Consider the following 13,689-nt stretch of genomic DNA (forward strand, 5'->3'; position numbering starts at 1 on the left):
GGGAAACCCCGCCCCTTTGCGAATGATTGGACCCTGAAAACAACGCTCCACTGCAGTTCTTCCCCATTGGCCAGGAACACAGTCATTCCATCAGTGATCTTGCCCTGTGTGTACAGGAACCCTGCTCTTTCTCATGTTTGGTAACTGGATTCAATGATCTGTTCACCAAAAGCCAGGAATGGCGAACACATCAGCTCAGTCCCTGATGTTTTCTTTAGATGGGACCCTTCAGAGCACTCTCTTCTCTCATTGGTTGGGGTTTCCCTCACCCCCTGAGACAATTTGTCTGGTCCCTTGTATGTGGAAGACCCCCACCCCATTCTCTTAACCTCTCGCTCACCCTAGCCTGCTGGGGCTGACCAGCAGACTGAGTGACGGATGATTACTCTGACACACATTTCTGTGAAAGAGAGGGCTAAGGGACTGCCTGGCTAAAGGAACCAGACAGCCCCGTTTGCCTGCCTCCTTAGGCTTTTACTGTAGTAACAGCTTGAACTAAACTTAACCTCTAGATCAGTTCCTCATGTTGTGACCCAACCATAAAATTATTTTCGCTGCTACTTCATAACTGTAATGTTGCTACTGTTATGAATCGTCATGTAAATATCTGATATGCAGGATGGTCTTAGGCGACCCCTGTGAAAGGGTCATTTGACTGCCAAAGGGGTCGTGACCCACAGGTTGAGAACCACTGATCTAGATACTATTAGCAGGGTAAACACCCTTGAGAAAACAACTGCATCTGTAGTGTCTTTAAAACAAGGGCGTTTTGAAGTCTAAATATAAAGATTCCAGTAAAACACTCGGGGGCTCAGACTTGTTTGGAAAAGTCAAGGCAGGGTCTACCGCCCTCGGCAAGATTCCCCTAGGTATCTGACCTTCCAGAGAATCCTCCTTACAGACTTTCCAACCAAGTCCCGTGCTTCCCTACATCAGCCAGCGGTTGGAACCAGGGGACAATGCTCTTGTCCCCAGTGGCTGGGGGGCCAATCATGCAGCAGAGCTGGTGCTAAATGCTGGGTACAGCTGGGTATTCTTAGGTGAAACTCTCCCCCTACTCCCCTGCAGGCGATTCCGGGGGCCCATTGGTGTGTGATGGAGTTCTCCAAGGGATCACATCCTGGGGATCGGACCCCTGCGGGCAGCCCCAGAGGCCTGGTGTCTACACCAACCTCTGCCGCTACCTCGACTGGATCAAGAAGACCATGGGCAGCAGGAGCTCAGCCTAGGACAAGCTTTGGATCCCCCTCAATAAACCAAAAACCATGGCCTGGCTCTTTGCCTGTCTTGCTTTGGCCCTGCTGGGAGTGTGGAGGGACAGGATCTGTGCCCTATGGGAGGCTTGACAGGAGGTCTAGAGAGACCAGGACCCCATGGCCACTCTGGCCATCACCACTGCCTGAAGGGACCCCATTTTCCTGGAAAGAGTTGGAGGAAGGGGAGATTAATTTCAGGGGACAGAAGACATGTACGAATTTTTTTTAAATAATTCTTTATTGTTGTATTACATATATCCCCCTTTCTCCCCCATTAACGCCCCCAGCCTGCCCCAGTCCCTCACCACCCCACTATCTGTGGCCATGGGCCATAAAAGGTTCTTGGTTGAATACTTCCCACCCACCCACCCTCCCCCGCCTTCCCTCTGAGATTCTGCACTCTGTTCCATGCTTCTGTGTCTCTGGATCCACTTCATTCATCAGTTTACTTTGTTACTTAGATTCCACATATGAGCGAGATCGTGTGATCCTTATCTTTCTCTGACGAAGAGTAGTAAGAATTTCTAATATCCAATGGCATGGCCTGTCAAAGACAGACTTGAAAGGGTTTGTTTCCTTTTCCTGAGCAGCTACCGTGTTTTTACCCGTCGAGGAGAGATTCTTCTTCCCCGCATTGTTAAAATTTTGAAATATGCAAAATAGGGTGCAAGAAGTATGTTGACAGCTAAACATGCAATTGTGAACACCCATAAAGCACCACCCACATGAAGAAATAGGACACTGACAGCCCTGAGATGTCTGAGAGACCAATTCCCCTCAGGAGAAATAGCATTCTTTCTCACAGCTTAGAGCTGCCCGGGGGTAACTGCTGTGGCAGAAGGGAGTGAGGCCCATCATTGCTGGTGTCCAAGTTGAAGTGTAGAGAAGAGGAAATTTGGGGCAGTTCTTAGGAAAGATGTGTGTGGAGTGGGTAGTAGTTGTGAGGATATAAATATATTGCAACCAAGTGGAGATGGGATCCCCTCTGCACCTCTCTCCTGGCTCTTCCAGGATGTTCTATGACTTTCTTGCTAACAACCATCTAATTCCTCTATTTGACGCTGCAAATCTCTTTTCTACTGCTTCTGCATTTTCACAGTGTCTGCTCCCTCATGCCTTTTCCCATTTCTCTCTCATTTTAACTTTTCCACTTCACCTTCAACCATCAACGGCTCCATTCTCCCAGGATTTTTAAAATTTTATTTATTCATTCATTCATTGAAACAGAGAGAAACATCAGTTTGTTGCCCCACTATTTGTGCATTCATTGGTTGGTTCTTGTATGTGTCCTGACCAGGGATTGAACCTGCAACCTTAGCATATAGGAAGAATGCTCTAACCAACTGAGCTAGCTCACCAGGACTCCCAGGATCTCTCAGGTCATATTTTCATGAAAGAAAATCCAACTGGTCCAGCTCAACTTTTCTCCTTCAGCCACATCATAGGTCCCTGAATGGCCAATGGTTTGACTGCATTCTGGTCAAGTGACCAACCCTATCCAATCACCACTGGGTGTTTGGAGTCATGCTCTATGAGATATGTGGATGGAGTGGTTTTCCCCAAGGGTTGTGAGATGTCTTGTATGCATCAGTCTCCCTGAACCTCCATGAAAGTCCCTTCATGCCAGAAATCCGGAGGAAATCTTTCATGCCTGACACTAAGTCCCTGGTGCCACAAATGCGTATCTGGAGGGGCTACCCAAAGGTCATCTCAGCATGAAGAATAGCCCAGATTTGGAAGCAGCCCAAATGTCCATCAGTAAATGAGTGGATAAAAAAGCCGTGGTACATCTACACAACAGAATACTGCTCAGCCCTAAGAAAAAAAGAAATCTTACACTTTTCTGCAGCATGGATGGACCCGGAGAGTATTATGCTAAGTGAAATAAGCCAGTCAAAGAAAGACAAGTACCATATGATTTCACTTATATGTGGACTCTAAAGAACAAAATAAATGAACATAGTGGAGGCAGACTCATGGATACAGAGAACAGCCTGGCAGTTGTCAGAGGGGAGAGGATTGGGGGCTGGTTGAGAAGAGTGAAGGGATTAAGCACGGGAAAAAAGAAAAGACTCATGGGTACAGACAACAGTATGGTGCCTACCAGAGAGAAGGGGGTAGGGGAGGTAGAAGAGGAAAAAAGGGATAAATGGTGATGGAAGAAGACTTGACTTGGGGTGGTAAAGATGCAATATGGATAACTTCCCTCTAGCGGAGAAGCTCTCTGAATCTTTGGACCCATTAGCTTTTATTTGATATATACCCTGATACTGGGAGGAGATGAACCCAAGATTCCTCATCGTTATCTTTTACCTGCATAACCTCGGTAAAATATTTATGTGAGAGGTTAACGAACTTGCATTACCTGTAAAAGAAAAATGTACCTCTCCATTGTCTTTTGTATCCAATCCTACAGATTTGCCCACTTTTTAAAAATTCAACAAAGAGGGCTAGCACAAGTCATTGGCAAAGAATTCCACTCCTGGACTTGTATAAAGGAGCTGAGAGGCAGGACTAGAATACACATTTGCCCTTTAGCAAAGCAAACAGGCATATCAAAGGTAAAGTTTGGCAAACAGTAAAACAATTATCAAGTTAGGGCAGTGGTTAGCAAACTCATTAGTCAACAGAGCCAAATATCAGAAGTACGACGATTGAAATTTCTTTTGAGAGCCAAATTTTTTAAACTTAAAACTATATAGGTAGGTACATTGTTATTAACTTAATAAGGGTACTCCTAAGCTGGCCTTTGCTAAAATCGTCCTCAATCTGATTGAGGTACGTTCACTGAGGTCGACCCCTTCCAACTCTCCCATCCACACTCGTCTTGTATACTTGCTTCGTCTATCTCCTTTCGTTCATCCTCTCTATATGTCTAAACCTACTCAACATACCTTTCTCAATCCTCGACACTACATCTTTCCACAACGTTCCCTAAAATTAACTTAATAAACTTTACTTAAAGTTTTAAGTCTTAAACTATAGGTACTTTGAATAAAACTTGATATCATACTTAATAACGATATTATTTATTGATAAAATTAAATTCCTTACAATTTACCTTACAATATCCATAAAATTAAATCATGACAATGACTGACAAACACTAATGTGAACAATGGCCTTGCATCTCCTTGGAAAGTTTGGGTAAGTCAGGTTTGTATGTTGTTGTTTTTAATTTTAGGCACGATTCCAGGTTCTCATCAATAAGACCACTTCTCAATTTACTCTTGATAAGGTCCATGCTTGAAAATGATTGTTCGCATAAATATGTAGACCCGAATAAGGAAAGAACAGCAAATGCTAGTTTTTTCAGTTGATTATATGAGTCAGGAATACTATTCCAGGTGTTAAAAATCAACATATCTTCCTTCTCCAGGTCTTTCAGAGCAGACCACTTGTGCTGTGAACTAAGTTCACATCTGTTTTCCTCCAATATTTCTATGTCAGCACAAAGACGTTCAAATTTCGAGCTCCACAATTCTTTGTTTTTTAAATCCAGCAATTGCATTTCAAAGTTGCCAATGTCAATATTAAAGGGAGAAAAATTTAATTCTGTTACAGTAGCACTGAGAGGATTTTTAACAAAGGCTAACGTCGCTTTGCTGTTTCTGAATTCCTGAAACCTGTTGAGAAAAGCTTCCCTCATATTTAAAAGTGTTGTTTTGAAATAGCAAATGTCAATATCAGAATTATTTTCTTGGCGATGTTTCAACAGGCTTGGAAAGTGAATCAAAGTTTCTCTTTCAAAATCTTGAGCAAAAAGAGATAATTTGTTTTCGAATGAAATAACTTCTTCTAACATCGAAAAAGCTGTGTTTCCTTTCCCCTGTAGTTTATGATTAAGCTGATTTAGATGAGACGTAACGTCTACCATGAAATAAAATTTTTGGATCCACTGATCGTTCGTTAGTTCTGGATAGTCAATACCCTTCTCAAGGAGAAATGCTTTAATTTCTGTTAATAACGAAGCGAAACGTTTCAAAACGTTTCCTCTTGATAACCAACGTACCTTGTTATACAGCAGAAGATCTGCGTACTCACTCTCCATTTCCACTAAAAATTCTTTAAATTGGCGATGACTAAGAGCTTTAGCTATAATGGAGTTGATAATCTTAATCACCAATTCCATAACTTTGCAAATTTCTTCTGGAAATGTCTGCGCACAAAGCGCTTCTTGATGAATGATGCAATGGTAAGTAAGTATCTCGTGATTAATTTTTTCTTTCAAAATAGCAACAAACCCGTTTCTTACGCTGGTCATACTTTTTGAACCGTCTGTTGAAATCGAGACAATTTTATCGAGTGGAATATGTTTCTCAATGCACTCAATTACAGCATTTGCTATATCCTCTCCACGTGTTTGACCTTTGAGTGGCAATAATCCTAAAAGTTCTTCTTTAGGACCTGTAGATGAAATAAATCGTACAAAAAGTGAAACTTGCGCTGTATCATTTATGTCACAAGACTCGCCAACTGCTATTGATAAAGCTGAAACCAATTTAAGATCTTCGACTTGCTGGTTGGTTATATTCGAAGACATTTTGACTGTTCTATCTTTCACTGTTTCAGCAGACAATGGTAACTCTTTAATTTTTTTAAGAATATCTGCTTTGTTCTTAAAATCCCGAAATAGCTCTTCGGATGCATTTATAAAACAACTTTTTATATATTCACCATCTGTATATGGTTTTCCTCTCTTAGCAATCTCTTGACTAACCACAAAACTTGCAATATTAACATTGCTGGAAGATGGCATCCAGTAACTAAATTCAGAACTTGATTTTTCTTGATTCTTCTGAAGTTCCTCAACTGCTTTCTTCCTTGCATCACCGACAGGATATTTAATACTAAATGACACGTGTTTAGTTGTAAAGTGTCTCTCCACATTTGATTTCTTGTTATGCGCCAATTTTTCCTGACAAATAAGACAGGTCGGAAGGCCATTTAAGTTTTGAATAAATGCGAAAGTCTCGGTCCATTCAACTTTAAATTCACGGTTTTCGTCTTCCGTTCTTCTTCGCTTCTTCTTTGTAGCCATGTCAAACAGGGCACCTAAAAAAATGTTTCATTTTATAACAATAAAGCCACCAACACAAAATAATTACAATTCTTAAATTGATGACAAAAATACCTGTAGAATTTGTAGCTGGTTGGAAAAATACAGGTAACTTTATGCGAGTAGGTACTTTTGTCACCCGCGTACGATTTGCGGATGTGACTAGCACTAACCACTGCACAATGAGACTGCTGTCTGGCTCACTCAACTCATGCATAAATCTCGCGCGCCTCCCCCGTGCTGAGGATCCCGCGGTCCGCCTGCGCCGTGTCTCCTGTCGCCCAACCGACCAACACCCCCCACTTCTTCTAATGCCACTTCTTCAAAATAAGACTCGCCCAGGCAGAAAACCGACATCTGCGCATGGGCCACGAAGTTTCAATTGCACTGTACGTGCGTGCCCGCACGTGGTATTTTGTGGAAAAGCCACATTCAAGGGGCCAAAGAGCCGCATGTGGCTTGCAAGCCACGGTTTCCCCGCCACTGCCCTAGCCGGTTTGGCTCAGTAGTTAGAGTGTTGGCCCATGGACTGAAGAGTCCTGGATTTGATTCTGGTTGAGGGCATGTACCTCGATTGCAAGCTCAATCCCCAGTCCAGCTCAGGGTGCGTGTGGGAGGCAACCAATTGATGTGTCTCTCCCTCTACCTTCCAATCTAAAAAAAAAAATCAATGGAAAAATACCCTTGGGTGAGGATTAACAGCAGCAAAAGCCAACCTCCTTGGTTCTGCTGCCTTAGCTGCAGGGAAGAGGGAAACAGAGAGCACCCCCATCACCCTGCAGCACCCCAATGTGCATGGAGGTTGCAGAAATAAGGCCCTTTCCCCTTTTCAAAAAGGAGAGGAGCATGGGGAAATCAGAGTCTCTGTACATGCAGGTCCTCAGCTGTGGAACAGGAACAAACCACTGAGCTCACTGGGCTCCTGAGGTCTGAAGGAACAAGTGTAGAGCACTGTGCATGCTCAGAGTGGGTGCTCAGCACCTCTCATTAGACAAACATCACCACAATTTAGGTCTTTTTAACAAGAAATTTGTAACATTAGAAACTTAACATGATTATTATGGAGTTAGTAAGAAGATACTTCTGTTCTTACCAAGAAGGATGGGGGGGCTGTTGACTCCTGGAGGAACCACCTGCAGAAAGGAGTAGGGAGGGAAAGCAGTCAGCGGGGTGCAGGGCAACCATGGTCCCCCATGCATCCCTCCCCAGAACCAGGGTCCCTCAGACCCCTGGGTGTCAAAGATCCCAGGGGGCACCGTGTCCTCAGGGGAGGTCAGAGCCCAGTGCTGGACATCATGGGGACCCTAGTCGCCCTCTTCACCCAGGCCCCAGATCCACTTGCCTACAGTCCTAAGGGGACAACACAGACAAGAACTCAAAATTCCAGGCAGGAAAAACGACTAATACATGGCCCTAAGCTGCAACAAGGGAACCCCCATTGCCTGCCTTCTGATACTGTATCTCCTCATTGCCACCTCTCAGTGGCTTATCCCTGGGTGTCACTACTTGTATGACCTGCAGCAACTGACCTAAGCCCCACTGTTGAAAATGGGAATAGATTCGCCTTGCAGACAGGCTGCTGGCAGAATCCAATGAGATGAAGGAGGCGTCCCCTTGACTCAGCTCCAAGGTGGGTCCGATGAGCACATCCCTGCACGTGCTCCTCCCACACCTCAGGCCTGCTTTCCCACCCAGCTCCCCAAAGCCTCCAGCTCTGGGCCAGTCCTGCATCACCACTGCTTGCTTCTTAACCTGGGGAAGCAGCTATACCAGATCCTTCTGAATCAGAGAAAAGTTAAATGCCTGCCATCAGGATCTGGGAGGATCTGATGAGTTCTCAAAAGTACTGAAACAGGGCAAGCACTCCCTATTGTGAGGTACTCTTTAGCAAGCAGAAACCCTTAAATCCTAGTTTTGTGTAGAAATATGCTGTCCACTTGTATGCATATATGCATGGCCCATGAACAGACAATGGGGTGGTGAGGGTTTGGGGGGACGGAAGGACAAGGGACAGGCTGGAGAGGATCAATGGGGGGGAAAAGGGAACAGGTGTACTGGTTAATAATGTGGATTTTGTAATCAAAACACGGTAATTTCAACAGAAACACCAAAAGTGCTTTATTCAAAATAATGACCATCACTAGCTACACATTTCTCCCATCTTTCTGGTAATTTGTGGATACCATCCCAATAGAAATTTTCTTATTTTGAAGCAAACCATTCAGAGACCCAATTTTCCACCTCTTCGTATGTTTTGAAGTGCTGCTCAGAAAGTGCGTGTGCCATCAATCTGAACAAGTGGTAATCTGAAGGAGCAAGATCTGGTGAATACAGCAGGTGGGTTAATACTTTCCAGGCAAGATCTTTTAATGTGTCTTTAACTGTTTTTGAAGTGTGTGATGGGGGGTCATCATGAAGCAAAATTACTTTGCAGTATCTTCTGGCCCATGCTGGTTGTTTTATGATCAAAGTGTGGTTCAAACTGATTATTTGTTGTCGGTATCGATCAGTATTAACAGTTTCACCTGGTTTTAGAAGCTCATAATACACTACACCTTCCTGATTCCACCAAACGCAGAACATTATCTTCTTTCCAAAGCGATTTGGCCTTGCAGTCGATGTTGATGGTTGACCTGAATCAACCCATAATTTTGTGCATTTGGGATTCTCAAAATAAATCCACTTTTCACTGTCGGTCACAATTTGATGCAAAAAGACTTTCTTTCTTGCCGCCGAAGCAGCATTTTACTGATGACTTTTCGGTTTTCCATTTGTCTTTCGTTCAGTTGATGTGGCACCCATTTTCCTTCCTTTAAAATCTTTCTTATTGCTTGTAAACAATCGGAAATTGTTTGCTGAGCAACGTCTAACCTTTCTCCAAGTTGTTTTTGAGTTTGACACGAATCTTCATCTAATAAGGCTTGTAATTATTGGTCTTCAAACTTTTTTGGTTGACCTGGATGTTCTTTGTCTTTCACATCGAAATCATCACTTTTAAAGCGTTTAAACCAGCATTCACAAGTATCTTGAGATGGAGCATGTTTACCATAAGCTTCCCAAAGTATACAACTTTCAGCAGTACTTTTCTTCAATATAAAGTAATGAATTAAAACTTCTCCCAAATGCTCTTTTTTTGGCACGAAATTCGACATTTTTAAGTATAAACAATCTATCATGTTAACACCTTCAGAAAATTTGACATAAAGTTTTGAAGCTTGCTGTCAATGCAAAATAGTCCCTCGGCAACCACGCCAACAGCACTTAAGAGACTGGGAAACATTAGGGGTGACAACGGCATTGTCATTAAGTAGAAAATACTATGTCAGGAATGTAAGTGGCAACTACTTTGGGTGAAATGAATTTACTTTCAAAACACTAAGTGCAGAAAAAAAATAAATAAGAACACTTTAAGTGCAAATAACACAAACATGTGACTTGTTTCAAATATCAAGATTATGTGTATTTCCTGTATGTTTGAAAATTTCACTAATAAAAAGTAAAAAGTGTTGTTGCTCAGCCCTAACCGGTTTGGCTCAGTGGATAGAGCCTCGGCCTGCGGACTGAAGGGTCTCAGGTTCCATTCTGGTCAAGGGCATGTACCGTGGTTGCGGGCACATCCCCAGTGGGGGGTGTGCAGGAGGAAGCTGGTCGATGTTTCTCTCTCATTGATATTTCTAACTATCCCTCTCTCCCTTCTTCTCTTTAAAAAAAAAAAATCAATAAAATATACTAAAAAAAAAAATAGAAAAAGTGTGCTCAGTAGTTGACTGTGGACTAATGAATCAGGTCAACGTTCAATTCCCTGGTCCAAGGGCACATGCCGGGTTGCAGGCTCGATTCCCCAGTAGGGGGCGCTCAGGAGCCACTGATATTTCGATCTCTTCCCTCTCCCCTTTCTCTCTGGGGAAAAAAAAAAAAAAAGTAAAAAGGGGCACGAAAAAAAAGAAACGTATGGGGCAGTGGCGAAAAGACTGCAAATGCCCATGATGAATGAATGAGAAAAATCTTCCCACTTGGGACATAGTGGTTTGGTGGGGGAAAACGGGAAATGAGCTTCATGGCCGTTAGGCTGGGGCGTGCCATTGCCCAGCAGCCAGGAAGCGCAAGTCCAAGGCCTTAATGCAGTGGTTCTCAACCTTGGCTGCACATTACAATCACCTGGGAATCTTTTTAAAATCCTGATTTCTGGGCCTCATCCTCCGGAAATTCTGTTTCTTTGTGATGGGGTGGGGCCACAACATTAGTAACAAAGAAACAGAATTTCCGGAGGATGAGGCCCGGAAATCAGGATTTAAAAGATTTCCAGGTGCCTCTAACGTGCAGCCAAGGTTGAGAACCACTGCATTAAGGCCTGACTAGCCCAGAACTAACGTTTAACCGACTGTGCGGAGTGACGGGGTCAACAGGATTCCTGAAGGCGAACAGAGGCCTCGTTCGCTTTCTCCTGAGGCCATTCCTATCCGCTTCTCAGAACACCAGCCATTCGCGTGGAGACCCCACTCCCACGTTCCCCTTCGTGGCCTCTGGGGTCCGAACTCCCCTCAGTCTCTGTTCGAGGCGGCAAAACATGCGCAGCCGCCTGGGGTGGGAAACACAGAAGCGACATCCGAAGGGAAGCACGGGCGGTAAATCTCAGGAGAACTCGCCGCCTCACGCCCCCCGCCCCCCAGGAAGACGGACAAAATGGCGGATGCCCGGGTCGCGAGCCGCTGAGAGGGCGAGAGTCTTCCCCACTGCGCGCGCCCCCCACCCGCTCCAGACGCCCCAAGATGCGGGGCGAAGGCCGTGGTCCCGACCACGCCACAGCGTGGCCACCCCGCCACAGCCCCGGGCACCTCATTACACGCGCGGCCCAGATCCTCAAGCCCCGCCGCGCAGACGGAAAGAAACCGAAGACGAAGGAAACACTCACCGTATTACGACTTTCTCCTCAACAAACGCGGCGGGGCTCGCGCTCGCGTCCCACTTTAGGGAGCGCGCCGCTCGCGAGGACGCCCCACGGCCAGTCTGGGCTCCGCCCCGAGGCGTCTAGTGGCGGCGCCGGTGCCCGAAACCCCGCTTCGGTGCTTGAGGAAGGACAGTGTCCGTCCCCGTTAGAATCCTCCTGAACGTCGGGACATAATACGTTGCCCCCGTAGGCGGAGAACACAAACCGAGGAAACATCGCCGCCTGTTGTCCTGTTAGGAGCGTCAGGCACTTCGGTGGACGGCCCCAAAGAAGGATCGGAAAGGGGAAGGACCCCGAGTGGGGGCGGTGCCCGCGCCACAGCCCTGGCGGAAGGGGCGGGGCCGACCCCCGACGTAATCCCAGCGGCAGAGTGGGAGGCGGGGCCAGAGCTGAGATTGACAGGGGGGAGTTCTGGGAGAGCGCTCACGTGGCGCGGAGTTAGAGGCTTAGCCTGGACTCTGGTTCGGGGCGGGGAGGTGCGGGGGGCGGGGAGGCGGGGAGAGGAGAGCGGGCTGGGGTCCTGGACTCCGGGGTCCGAGGAAGGAGGACCGCGACAGGACTCTGGGGCTGAGGCAGGACCGGGTTTGGGGCTCGTTCCCCGGTTTTTAGATCGCCAAAGACCTGGGGGCTGGGTTTCATGGTAGGGTTGGCGATCTAAGGCATGTCTTCCAACAGACATGATGGTAAAACGTTTTTGTTTTTTTTATATTTTATAAATTTTTTACAGAGAGGAAGGGAGAGGAATAGAGAGTTAGAAACATCGATGAGAGAGAAACATCAATCAGCTGCCTCCACCACACCCCCTACTGGGGATGTGCCTGTAACCAAGGTATGTTTTGTTTTGTTTTGTTTTTTGTTTTGTTTTGTTTTTCAAAGATGAAAAAGGAAACTTTAATATATCAACCCACACACCGGAGGTCGCTGTGGTCAACAGGTCGGTGCGGACTCTTTATGGCTCACACACACACACACACACACCACACATGCACACACATACATATACACACTTGCACACATACATACACACACGTGCACACACGTGTGAATAGAACACATATTGTTTAGCTGGTTCCCCTCGTTTTCTGGGTTTTTTTCCTTCCTTCTGGCTGGGAGATTCCTCCCGTTAAGTCTGTAGTCCGAAGTGAAAGGAAGAGACTCGAACTCCTCTCTTAGGAAAAACGAGGCGTTTCCTACCGGGACCGCACGCCCAGTGAAGCCAGGGCTTCGCTGTGGCCACGAGGCGGGGAGTGAGGTGCCGCGGTCCCCTCTGCGCCCGCCTCCTCCCTCCAGTCCTTTGCCCAGGCCTCACGGCACGCTGGTTCCCCGGGCCTTCTTAGGACCTGCCAAGCACACAGTTGCACCCCAGCACCTTTGCATTTGCTGTTCCTTCTGCCTGGAACTCTTTCCCGCTATCTAACTCCATTTGCTCTCTTCCTCTCTTGAGCCATGATTCCACTCAGGTGTCACCTTAGCAGAGAGCCCCCCCCAACCCCCCTTCTCTTTACAGAACAGACCAGTCTCCCTTACACTCCTTTGTTTCTCTTCATAGCATGGATCCCCTAACACACCCAACTCTTCGTTTGTGGTCCTATTATTTTGCCTCCCAGATGAAATGTCAGTTCCGTAAAGACAAGGATTTGCATCCAATTTGATCACCGCTATAGATCCGGTGTCTGGCACATAGTTACAAATCAGCCTGCGTTAAAAAACAACAACAACAACAACAAACCAAATTTGACCCCTGGCCGGGTAGCTCAGTTGATTGGAGCGTTGTCCTGTACACCAAAAGGTTGCAGGTTCAATCCCTGGTCAGGGCACATACAAGCAGCAACCAATGAATGCATAAATAAGTGGAACAACAAATCTCTCTCTCTCTCTCTCTCTCTCTCTCTCTCTCTCTCTCTCTCTCTCTCTCTCTCCCCTCCACCTCCCTTCCACTTTCTCTCTCTGAAAAGCAATGGGAAAAAAATCCTCGTTGGCCTAATTCTTGGCTGGCCTTGTGCCTCAAGTCTCTGTGATAATTCCCTCCCCTCACTTCTACCCTTAAGCCCCATCCTTCTACCCACAGGGCCCAAGGGATGACCTCAGGAGGTATGACAGTTCCACAGAACACTGACAAGGTACTAACTAAGACAAAAGCATATTCTGGGCAAAAGTACAGATTTAAAAATACCGATTAGTAATTTGAGTGGGGGAGACTCAGAGGGGACTGAAAAGGGACAAGAGTCGTGGTGGGTGTGAGGGCCGGAGAGCAGGGTCGTCAGCCCCGTGGCAGGGAGCTGTGGGAGCAGGAAGGAAGGAGGGCCATTCCCATGTCCTAAGTCCAGATGGCCTGGGGTGCCAGGATGAACCAGAAATTCACGTAGTTCATGTAGGAAATGAATCCTGAGGGAGGAAGAAAGCAGAGGGGGTGAGGTGTAGAGTTC

General features: G+C 46.1%; 1 long non-coding RNA gene and 1 other non-coding gene across 2 annotated transcripts; both read right to left on the minus strand.

Annotated features, from left to right (window-relative positions):
* Positions 1 to 6,251: 6,251 nt before the first annotated feature.
* Positions 6,252 to 11,522, minus strand: LOC106695710. The gene is made up of 3 exons (XR_001346739.2): positions 11,228 to 11,522; positions 7,409 to 7,448; positions 6,252 to 6,311 (listed from the first exon to the last, which is right to left on the minus strand). It is a non-coding gene; the product is annotated as an uncharacterized LOC106695710 (long non-coding RNA).
* Positions 7,530 to 7,620, minus strand: LOC111824559. Its single transcript, XR_002827666.1, has one exon. It is a non-coding gene; the product is annotated as a small nucleolar RNA SNORD88 (small nucleolar RNA).
* Positions 11,523 to 13,689: the final 2,167 nt, after the last annotated feature.

Source organism: Myotis lucifugus, unplaced genomic scaffold (assembly GCF_000147115.1).
Source record: "Myotis lucifugus unplaced genomic scaffold, Myoluc2.0 scaffold_2319, whole genome shotgun sequence".
Taxonomy (NCBI): domain Eukaryota; kingdom Metazoa; phylum Chordata; class Mammalia; order Chiroptera; family Vespertilionidae; genus Myotis; species Myotis lucifugus.